This window comes from Musa acuminata, chromosome BXJ2-7, assembly GCF_036884655.1.
Source record: "Musa acuminata AAA Group cultivar baxijiao chromosome BXJ2-7, Cavendish_Baxijiao_AAA, whole genome shotgun sequence".
Taxonomy (NCBI): Eukaryota; Viridiplantae; Streptophyta; class Magnoliopsida; order Zingiberales; family Musaceae; genus Musa; species Musa acuminata.
The window spans coordinates 25858443-25870684 of record NC_088344.1 but is presented as its reverse complement, the minus strand read 5'-3'; positions in this window follow the sequence as shown (position 1 = coordinate 25870684).

The window sequence follows — 12242 nt, the reverse complement described above, 5'->3', positions numbered from 1 at the left end:
GATTAGATCAATTAACCCATCAATTGATTTCATCATCAAAATCCGAGATTCAACAATCTCCCCCTTTTTGATGATGACAATCAATTGATGACGGAGTTAAACATAACTCCCCCTATCTATATGCCATATTATGAGAAGATGAAAACACTTGAATTCCATCCATAGAATTCAAGCATAAACCGATAAGTTCTAACCGTAGAACTTATCGTCATTCTCATTAAGCAATAGTAAATACAAAACTTCGATGAAAATCATGATAAGAGACAATTTTTACTACGATAGAAGATAAAGATTTTCAACATGAATTTCATGATGTAATGTAAGGCATGCCTGCAATATGATCAATCAATCTTGCGATATTTTCAAGGATTTTGCAAGGCATATAAGACATTCATATCACACAAGTTTTTGTAATTCATATAAGTCATGCTATTGTTATGGTGTAAGTCATCACTTAGTCATCACTTCTCCCCCTTTGTCATCAACAAAAAGAGACAAGCCAACTAATTGATGATCATAGAAAAAAGGTTTAGTATTTAATAGGAACCAAAGTTCATCATTCAAATTTGCCAAAAATAGTTTATCCAAAAGACATCATCATTTATGCAGATCAAAACAGTAGTTATCTAAAAGGAAGGATCAGTTATCGTTCAATCGATGACAAACTTTGAACTTGTTGTTAAAAGCAAACAGAACAGAATAAAAAGATACATCAATTTAATCCTTAGGAGGTAATCCACAGTGCTGATACAGGATATCTATTTTTTCATTCATTTGTCGTAGTGTCTTCAAAATTTCAACTTGTTGATTATGAATTTGTACTTGCTGAGATTTGATATGAGATAGTTCCGCCATAATGAGATCTTCAGAGGAGGAAACAGGAGCTGAAGGTGCTATGCCAAAGGGACTAGGAGGAGGAGATTCATTTCCTATAAGAATTGGTGTTTGGGGGTGTTCTATTGGTTGAGGAATTGGATCCGTCCTTCTAGGCTGCCTAACCCATATGCCATTGCTAAAAGTGCACCTAAGTCTTTTCAGTAGGTTTTTATTTATTATGTTATATCGATCATTTTGAATAGATTCTTCATCGGGTGGAATGCAAATGTTATAGGCATGAAGAAATCTAGTGATTAACCTCCCATATGGCATTATAGTATCTTTAGCCATAATATCCTACATGTGTTGGCGAATTAAGTACCCAAAACAATTATGCTGATCGGTCATAATCCAATACATGGTTCCTATCTCTATTTGACTTATTTCGTCAAGATGAAATTGTTTGGGGAATATGATGCTTGTGATAATGTGATAAAGAATTTTAGAGTTGAAAGGCAGTAAGTGTTCACAGCTCTTGGGTAGGAAGTCAAGGTTTGGATTTGCAAAAATTGTTTCTACGGCTTCGGTATAGGTTGCTCCTATTGTGTTGACGTCCCATTTACCTTTAAAATAGCATCCCCTATCTTTTTCAGTTATGCCAATTAGCTCACAAATAGTGCTGTCAAATATTCTAATAGGTGTTCCTAGAAGGTAAGTGCTTAGGCTATCGTTGTCCTCATATAGGTTGGCATAGAACAATCTAACTAATCGCGGATAGATTGGTTCATCTATTTGTAGTAGAGGTAGAGCTTATAGGTGTGCAAACCACCTTATGGGTTCTAAGTCCTCTAGTTCATCCAGATCAACATATTTTCCCTTATGGATACATCGTGTTTCAAATTTTGGAAAGCTAAGGGCTACCTCTTTTGATCTAAAAAGATCATGGTCAAATGAATCTCCTTCAATCCTCTTTCCTTTTGATCTCTTAGGAGCCATTATCTAGACAAGATGATGATGAAATTGTGAAAAATAAGCAAGGGGAAGAGGAGAGAAAAGAGGGAATGAGATACCAAAAAGAAGGATTTCAAGTGTTACCTTATGGAGATTATGTTGAGAGATGGAAAGCTTGGACCACCAAGAATCCTTCTCCAATGCTTCTAAGAGTTAGAATGAGGGTTAGAGGGAATGGGAGAGGGTTTTGAGAGCCTTTTTTTCGGGTTGGGGGTGGTGTCACCGCCGGCCCTAACCCCTCGGGTTAATAAGGGTCGCTCGGTCGGTGCCACCGCTGGCATCCCGCGGAGGAAAGAAAAAAAAAATTTTCTTCCTCCCTTTTGTTTAGCTTCTTCCCTCAAGATCATAAGTTATACTTTAATGGATCATTTTGAATTGAAGAAGAAGGAAGAAATCAAATCCACAAAAGAAAGGAAAAGGACGAGTCATTTTTCGTGAAGCTCATTTTAGGGACAATTTAACATGCCTAATTCCCTTCTAATGAATTCAAATTGATCTTCGTTCAAAGCTTTTGTAAATATATCTACTAATTGATGCTTTGTGTCAATGAATTCTAGAACAACATCATTGTTAAGGACATGATTGCGTATGAAATGATGCCTAACGTCGATGTGCTTAGTTCTAGAGTGCAGAATTAGATTTTTAGTAAGACATATGACACTAGTATTATCACATTTTATGGGAATGTTTTTAAAGTGAATTCCATAGTCTTCTAATGTATTTTTCATTCAAATGACTTGTGCACAACATGCACTTGCAACAATGTATTCGGCTTCCGCCGTAGATAGTGCAACTGAATTTTGTTTCTTGGAAGTCCAAGAAACAAGTGCATGTCCTAAAAATTGGTATGTTCCGGATGTACTTTTTCTATCTATCCTGCATCCGCCAAAATCGGCATCTGCATAAGCTATTAGATCGAATTTTTCAGATTTTGGATACCACAATCCTAAATTTGGAGTTCTTTTAAGATACCTAAATATTCTTTTAACACTCTTCAGATGAGATAATTTAGGATTAGATTGAAACCTAGCGCAAAGTCCTACACTAAACATAATATCTGGTCTAGTCGCGGTGAGGTAGAGTAGACTACCTATCATTCCCCTATATGTTTTTTGATCGAAATTTTCACTATTTTCATCCATATCTAACTTAGTTGCAGTACTCATAGGGGTGTTTATTGCTTTTGAATTATCCATGTTAAATCGTTTTAACAATTCTAATGTATATTTGGATTGGTTAAGAAATATACCATCACTAAGTTGTTTGATTTGTAATCCTAAAAAGAAAGTTAATTCACCCATTAAACTCATTTCAAATTCATGACTCATACATTTAGCAAATGATTTACACAATGATTCATCCGAAGAGCCAAAAATATTATCGTCAACATAAATTTGCACAATAAGAAAATTATTTTTAAAATGTTTGATAAACAATGTAGTCTCAACCTTGCCTTTGGTAAAATTATTTAAAATAAAAAAGGAACTAAGCCTTTCATACCAAGCTCTAGGAGCTTATTTCAAGCCATAGAGAGCTTTAGTCAATTTGAATACATGATTAGGAAGAAGAGAATTTTCAAATCCGGGAGGTTGTTCGACATATACTTCTTCGGAAATAAAACCATTCAAGAAAGCACTTTTGACATCCATTTGAAATAGTTTAAAATTATTACTACTAGCATAGGCAAGGAGCATCCTTATGGCTTCTAATCGAGCCACGGGAGTGATAGTTTCTTCGTAATCGATACCTTCTTCTTGGTTAAAACCTTTGGCCACTAATCTAGCCTTGTTTCTAACCACGATACCATTTTCGTCTTGCTTGTTTCTAAAGACCCACTTAGTACCTATGACTAAGTGGTCACTTGGTCTAGGAACAAGCTTCCATACCTCATTCCTCTCAAATAGGTTCAATTCTTCTTGCATTGCAATGACCCAAAAATCATCTTTTAAGGCTTCGTCAATGCATTTAGGTTCAATTTGAGAAAGGAAAGCGGCGTTAGCACAAAAATTCTTGAAAGAAGAACGAGTTTGAACCCCTTTTGTTGTATCTCCTATAATTAGCTCCTTTGGATGAGCATCTACATACTTCCATTCTTTGGGTAAAGAAATTTCGGAAGAAGATGCATTTAAATGGCTATTTTGAGGAGGGTTTTCGTTTAAATTCAAATTATCAAAACTAAGATCATCATCAAAATCATTTTTCTTTAAATCAGAAATTTCATTAAAAACTACATGAATAGACTCTTCTATTACTAAGGTCCTTTTGTTAAAGACATGAAAGGCCTTAGAAACGGAGGAGTAACCAAGAAAAATGCCTTCATCGGATTTATCATCAAATTTACCTAGGGCATCCTTTTCATTTAAAATGAAGCATTTACAACCAAAAACTTTAAAATAAGAAATATTTGGTTTTTTATTATTCCATAATTCATAGGGAGTTTTTGATAGAGATGGTCTTATTAGGACCCTATTTATGATGTAACAAGCCGTATTTACGGCTTCGGCTCAAAAATATTTGGGTAAACTATGTTCATTTAACATAGTTCTTGCCATTTCTTGTAGGTTTCTATTTTTCCTTTCAACTACTCCATTTTGTTGAGGATTTCTTGGAGTTGAGAAGTTATGATTGTACCCATTAACTTCGCAAAAATTTTGAAAGTCACAGTTTTGGAATTCACCACCGTGATCACTACGAATTGATGAAATCATGAAGCCTTTTTTGTTTTGAGTGAGTTTACAAAATTTAGAGAAACACTTGAAGCAATCACTTTTGTGAGCTAAGAAATAGGTCCAAGTATATCTAGAGTAGTCATCCACAATCACAAAAGCATATTTGCTTCCACCTAGACTTGTTGTATCAATTGGTTCAAATAAGTCCAAATGGATCAATTGTAATGGTCTAGTGGTGCTAATTTGATTTTTTGGTTTGAAGCTTGTTTTTATTTTTTTACCTAGTTGACATGCATCACATACCTTATCCTTAATAAACTTCATATTTGGAATCCCTCGTACTAATTCTTGAGATGAGATTTTAGATATTGTTTTCATGCTTGCATGACCGAATCTCCTATGCCAAAGCCAAGCATCATCATTTACGGCGGAGAAACATATTTCATTACTTAGTTCATCAAGATTGATGGTATAGACATTATTTTGTTTTAACGCAATCATTGTCATGTTATGATTTGGTTTTTCAATAATGCACATATTTGATTCAAATCTAACGATATAACCTTTATCGCATAGTTGACTAATACTTAAGAGATTGTGTTTCAATCCATCAACTAGTAAAACATCATCATAGGAAAAACTAAATTTGTTACCAATAATTCCCTTGCCAATGATTTTGCCTTTGTTATTGTCTCCGAAGGTGACGTACCCTTCTTCTTTGCTAGTGAGCATAGAGAAATGAGATGGATCTCCAGTCATATGTCTTGAGCATCCACTATCGAGATACCATCTCTTGCTCCTAGCTTGTGGGTTTGTCTACAAAAGAGGATGATTTTTAGGTACCCATTTGATTTTGGGTGCCTCAAAAATTGACCCACTAACTTTGTTATTTATTATTGAATCCTTTATAGTTCCTTTAGGAACCCATATTAATTTTTGTGAGCTCATTTTCCTAAATGGACATTTGTAGGCAATATGTCCGGATTTGCAACAGAAGTTGCATTTCATATAAGAGGAAACATGTAATGTAGGTCCTTTTATGAAAGTGGTAGGATTTTGATGTAATCCTTTTACAAATCCAATTCCATTTCTATTTGCGATGTGACCCTTGTGTGCAAGGATCATATCTAATCCTTTGCTACCAACCTTAAACTTGTTTAAGGTTTCTTTAAGAAGCAAATTTTCATTTTTTATTGCTTCTAAATGCTCACACTTAGAGCATGGAGGAGTTTGAAGATTATCAAACTTTTCTTGTAGCAAAGCATGCTCTTTCTTTAAGATACTTAACATCTTGCTAACAGTTCTACATTCATCAAATAATTCATGAAAAGCGATAGAGAGTTCTTCAAAAGATAAATCTTCATTAAATAAATCATATACCTCTTCTCCTAAAGCCATTAGCGCGTAATGAGCAACTTGCTCGGTGTTGGACTCCTCTTCTTCGGATGCGCTTGAATCATCCCACGTTGCCTTGAGCGCCTTCTTCTTTGATGTCCTCTTTTTGGCTTGAGGACAATCGTTCTTGTAGTATCCTGGTTTTTTGCATTCATAGCAAATCACTTGGTCCTTCTTTTGTTCAAATTTATTTTTTATATTATTTTTAAATTTGTTCTTTCTTAAATATTTTTTAAATTTTTGAGTCAAAAGTGCAATGTCATTGTCACTGTTCTCATCACTTGATGTTCCTTTCAAGTGGTCTTCTTGTGATTTGAGTGCCATATCCTTCCTGTTCTTTGGAAGGGGGTTCTCGAGCTCGTCATGAGCTTGACATGTCATTTCGTAGGTCATTAAAGACCCAATGAGTTCTTCAAGAGGGAATGCTTTAAGGTCTTTGGCCTCTTGAATGGCCGTAACTTTTGGATCCCAACTTTTAGGGAGAGATCTTAAGATTTTAGTTACTAGTTCAAAGTTAGTAAAATCTTTACCAAGAGCTTTGAGTCCATTGATGACATCCGTAAACCGGGTGTACATGTCTCCGATAGACTCACTTGGTTTCATTCGGAAAAGTTCATAAGAGTGCACAAGGATGTTGATTTTGGACTCTTTCACTTGGCTAGTGCCTTCATTAGTGACCTCAAGAGTTCTCCAAATATCAAAAGCCGAATCACAAATTGAAACACGATTAAATTCGTTTTTGTCTAGTGCACAAAACAAGGCATTCATAGCCTTTGCATTTAAAGCAAAAACATTCTTCTCCAATTCATTCCATTCGCTCATCGGAAGAGAAGATTTTTGAAATCCATTCTCGACAATAGACCAAAGCTCAAAGTCCATAGAAATGAGGAAGATCCTCATGCGAGTCTTCCAATATGTGTAATCCGACCCATTAAACAAAGGTGGTCGTGCAATAGAATGGCCCTCTTGCATGCCGGAGTAAGCCATCTCTCTTGGGTATTAAACCAAATATGAGAGATAACCTGGCTCTGATACCACTTGTTAGGATCGGAGCAGCACTAAGAGGGGGGGGTGAATTAGTGCAGCGGATTAAAACTTCGGTTTTAGAAAAATCTTTCGTACGATAAGAACGGAACTTGAAAAGCTTAACTTGAAAACGTATTCTTAGAATTGCGCAGCAAAGGTAATAAGGAACTAATGCATGTAAGAAGGTTTGCAGTAATGTAAATAGCGATAATGAAATGCAAACCAGAGATTACGCCTGATTTTAGAGTGGTTCGGTCAAATGATCTACATCCACTTGTGAGGCCCCTCTTCGATGAGGCTCCCACCTTCCACTAGCAAATCTCTTGAAATGGAAGGGTAAGTACCCCTCTTACAACCTTTTACAAGCAGTTCAACCTCTTACAAGTTTTCAATAAGAAAGAAGGAGGAGAACTCTCTAGCAAATTGAAAACAAGACTTGCTAAGACTTTCTAAGACTTTTCTCTCAATCAAATGCTTCTCAAAAGTTATAATCTTAGCTGAGATTTGAGGAGTATTTATAGGCCTCAAGAGGATTCAAATTTTGGGCTCCAAAATTTGAATTCTCTTTGGGTTCCCGATGTTGGCGGTGCCACCGCCCAGCGTTCGGGTGCTGGGAGGTGCAACCGCCCAACCCAGGAGGTGTCACCGCCCAGCTCTCGGGTGCTGGGCGGTGCTACCACCCAGCCAGGCGGTGCCACCGCCTGGCTCTCCGATTTCACTGGTTTGGCTTAATTTTAGCCCAAACCATATATGACTTTGGGCCTAGTTGGCCCCTAACCAGGATATAGGATTATCTCTTAATCCTAATCCTAATTACAAGTGAACTACATAACAAAAACACATCCTAAGTAAGCTTTCAACCACGAACGTCGAGTCTTGTTTCGGCGAGCTTTCCGACGAACTTCTTCCGACGGACTCCCATCAAGCTCCCGATCTTGTGATGACTTTAACGAGTAGCCGAGCCTTCTCGGTGATCTCCGTGAACCTCCGACGATCTCTTCGGCGAACTTCCGAAAATTTCGATAGGTTCCCGATTTCTTCTCGGTTGGTTCTGGCAGCATCTCCGACGATTCTTCGGACTCTTAAACGTCCATCGATCTTGACTCTGGTATTCTTGCTTTGTGTTTTCTGGTTATCGTAGTTAATCCTGCACACTTAACTCAATAATATGGATTAGATCAATTAACCCATCAATTGATTTCATCATCAAAATCCGAGATTCAACAGAATCAAGAACTTCCAAAGGTGAAACGGCGAATTGGGCTTTGACGAGCTTCGACTATAAGGTAAGTAACTCAACTCTCTTGAATTATTTTGAAATTACTTGAAGTTTCTCATGAGTGCTTAATTTAGATAGTAGGAATAGGAAATAAAAAATTATTTTTCAAAAATTATATCATGTTTTTTCTTTTTAGCATCTTTGAAAATTTAAAAAATTTAAGCATGAAAAGATAGATTCACCTAAAAAGAAAAATATATGACTACAACAAATAACAAAATGATTTTGTTTGAAAATGCTTTATGCCCAATGAAACCATCATTGATGAATATGCTTTATATTTAATAGTTTATTTGGCTTATATGCCTTATCATGATAAACGTTTTGAAAAGTTTGTATCATACTTGATGATTGTTAAACATGATGATTTATTGGTCTTGAAGTTATTCAATTTTGATTAAATGAAATCATGTTTGACTTGAAGTAATGAGTTGAAATAATTTTTTTTGAATTATGTGTTGCACTTTTTTTTATCTTGATGATTTTTTTTATCTTTCTGTTTTAAACGATGATGCATGGATTTGAAAAAAAAAAGGGGACATGCATGTATGAAATCAATCAATAAGTTGAAACAAAAGGAAGAAAAATTTTTTATTAAAAATTTTCTTTTTCTCTATCTTATTGATTTCTACCTAAGAGACCAATAAACTTATTTATGCCATTTTGAATCTCTTGATAGAAATGTTGAGATATTGATGATTTGGACGATTTGAATTTAAATGTTTTTTATCCAAATTCATGATCTTGATTCCGTGATATTTACAAATTAAGATTTATTATGAATCAAGATTTTTTTATTAATTGATCTCTTAATATTTTCTTTTGATTATTTATTAGTAGATTTTTCAAAAAGAAATCATGTCTTTTGGTATTCACATGTTCTAATATTTCATGATATGATTTTTATGTAATTCCTTGTATTCATGAAATATTTATCTCATCACCCAATAACTCTTCTTGATATTCCTTATGAGATGAAATGAAATAATGCATAAAATACAAATGAGAAGTCAATGATCATGCATGATAGGATGTAATGAATTTTGACATTTAGATACCATCATTTGAATAGCTATGATCATGTTGCCAAAATGATATATCATGAATGCTTGAATATCATGTTTAATATGCTCATAATGATGATTTGGTATCGTGCATAAAAATAAAAAAAAATGAAATGTAATGTTAATGAATTTATGCATTGAAACTATAATGATGCACAAAGAAAAATGATTACTTACCTTTGTCATGATTTAAAAATTGATGTAAAGGGTTTTTCCCTTCTTTTTGACAATGACAAAGGGGGAGATAGATTGCTAGCACAATTCAAGAAAAAAAACAAAAATTGTACTTCTCAAAAGAGAAGAAATTGCTATCTTGAACATCACCGAGAATTGCTAGCTTGAAACATCAAGAAAATGCAAAAATGTGCTATCGTGCCTATCTCAAAAAAAGCAAATATACCAACTTGCATATATTTGAATTTACTAGCTTATAAAACTTGCATATTTCAAGAAGCGAGAGTTGCTTTCTTAAACATTTCTAAATTGCTAGCTTGCAAGTTCTAAAACATTGAAAAATTGCTAGATTGCATGATAATAAAAATTTAATATTATGTTTTTCATGCAATGAGTTGAACCCATATAACAAACACTTGATTGTGGTACTTCTCCTTTTTGTTGATGATAAAGGGGGGAGAAGTATGTTGATGACATGACATGTGATACATAAGTTTATGCATATGTTCATGATGATGTGTTGCAAGTATTCATGATGAATATTGCAATGACTTGAATTCTGTTTGAATTCAAGGTTCTATCGATATGGCATATTGATAGGGGGAGTTTGTTTAAACTCCGGGAGTTAAGGTTAACTCCGTCATCAAGTGGTTGTCATCATAAAAAAGGGGGAGATTGTTGAATCTCGTATTTTGATGATGAAACCACTTGATATGTGTTTATAATTTAAACTGCATTTTGAGTGATGCAGGTCTATTCGATCAGGATTAGACAGTTAACGCAGGAGGAATTGACGTTGCGTCGGAAGAGATCACGTCAGGATATTGGATGGTTGAACGCTTCGGACGTCAGGCATCGGGCCAAGGAGAGCGGAATTGCGCCAAGGATATCGGGGTTGCGGAGGTCAACTGTCGATTGGGTAACAAGCTGCAAGAGAGGACGATGCGCTGAAGAATCGGACGAAGCGCCAACCAATGACGTGCCGGGCAACAAAATGTCAATTCGCATTGTAATAATTGTCTAGATCGGAGTAGAGTTTTTGCTTGTGTGTGCAGGATTAACTATGATAACGACGAAGACATAAAGCAAAACAAAGTGTCGGAGTCAAGCACGAAGGATTCGTTGCGAGTTCGAGAGTTCGACGGAAGTCCAAAGGTTCATCGGGAATGCTGCCGGAACTAGCCAAGAATAAGTAGGGAGCTTGCCGAAGGGTTTTTCGGAAGCTCACTAGAAGGTTCGTTGGAAGTTCGCGGAGCTCGCTGAGAAAGATCGGAGCTGGCCGAAGAAGCTCGTTGGAACTTGCCAAGATCAAATCGTGAAGTCTAGGAGCTTGCTAGGAGTCCGTAGAATGGTTTCCGAGAGTTTATCGGAAGACCGTCGGAAGTTCGCCGGAAGCTCGTCGGAAGAAGTCTTGACTTACGGACTTTGTAATAGCTTAGAAAATGTCTTTAAATTCATAGTTAGCACGTTAATTAGGGTTAGGATTAGGTGTTAATCTTATAACCCAAGTAGGGGCCAATTGGGCCCGAGTTCAGACTGGTTTGGGCCAAGTTTGGAGCCCAAGCAGTGACCTGAATTGGCTTAGGCGGTGGCACCGCCTAGACTGGGCGGTGGCACCGCATGACTGGGCGGTGGCACCGCTAGTCCACTGTCAGTGTCGGACACTAACAAGCGGTGGCCTAGTAAAAGGGTGAACCACTTATTAGAGGTTGTAAGAGGGGTGTAAGAAGGAGGTTGATCTTCGCCTAATAAAGGAAGATCATTAGTAGATGCCGGTGGCCTCGACGGAAGAGGAATCAGAGGAGTGGATGTAGGTCATGATTGACCGTCTTCTCTGGTTTGCATTTATCTTATTGTCATTTATATAACTGCAAACCATCTTCATTTTGATGCTCTACTTCTTTGTCTCATTCTTACATATGCCTTCAAGTTAAAACGCAATCGAAACGGTTTCAAACAAAACGTTGCTTTTATCGTACGAAGTTTCCGTAATTGTTTAAATCGTCGAAAGTTTATCATACTTTACTGTTGCACTAATTCACCCCCCCCCCCCCTCTTAGTGTCGCTCCAGTCCTAACACAATCTTGGCCCAAACCAGTCCAAACTCGAGCCCAATTGGCCCCTAACCGGGTTATAGGATTAACCCTTAATCCTAACCCAAATTATATGCAAACTATGAAATTAAGACATAGCCCTAAACATATTTTTAACTGGCAACATCAATTTTCCTTCCTACGAGCTTTCCGATGAACTTCCGGTGGATTTTGATACACCCTCGGATTTCTTCTAACAAACTCCCAGTAGGCTCCCGATCTTATAGCGAATTTAACGAGTCTTTGGCAAGTATCCGAACCTTCTCGGTGATCTCTACGAACCTCCGACGATCTTTTCGACGGACTTTCGAAAACTTTGGCAAGTCCTTGATTCTTTCTTGGTTGGTTCCGGTAGTACTTCTAATGATTCTTCGAACTTTCGGCGGACTCTCGAACACCCATCGAACTTGACTCCGGTAAACTTGCTTTATATCTTCTAGCTATCATAGTTAATCCTGCATACTTAACTCAATAATATGGATTAGATCAATTAACCCATCAATTGACTTCATCATCAAAATTCGAGATTCAACGATCTCCCCCTTTTTTATAATGGCAATCAATTGATGATGGAGTTAATCATAACTCCTCCTATCTATATGACATATTATAACAAGATAAAAATGTTAGGATCGAGAGCACTAAGAGGGGGGGGTGAATTAGTGCAGCGGAAATCTTTCAGCGATTAAAAACGAAAGCTGCGTTTGTTTGATAG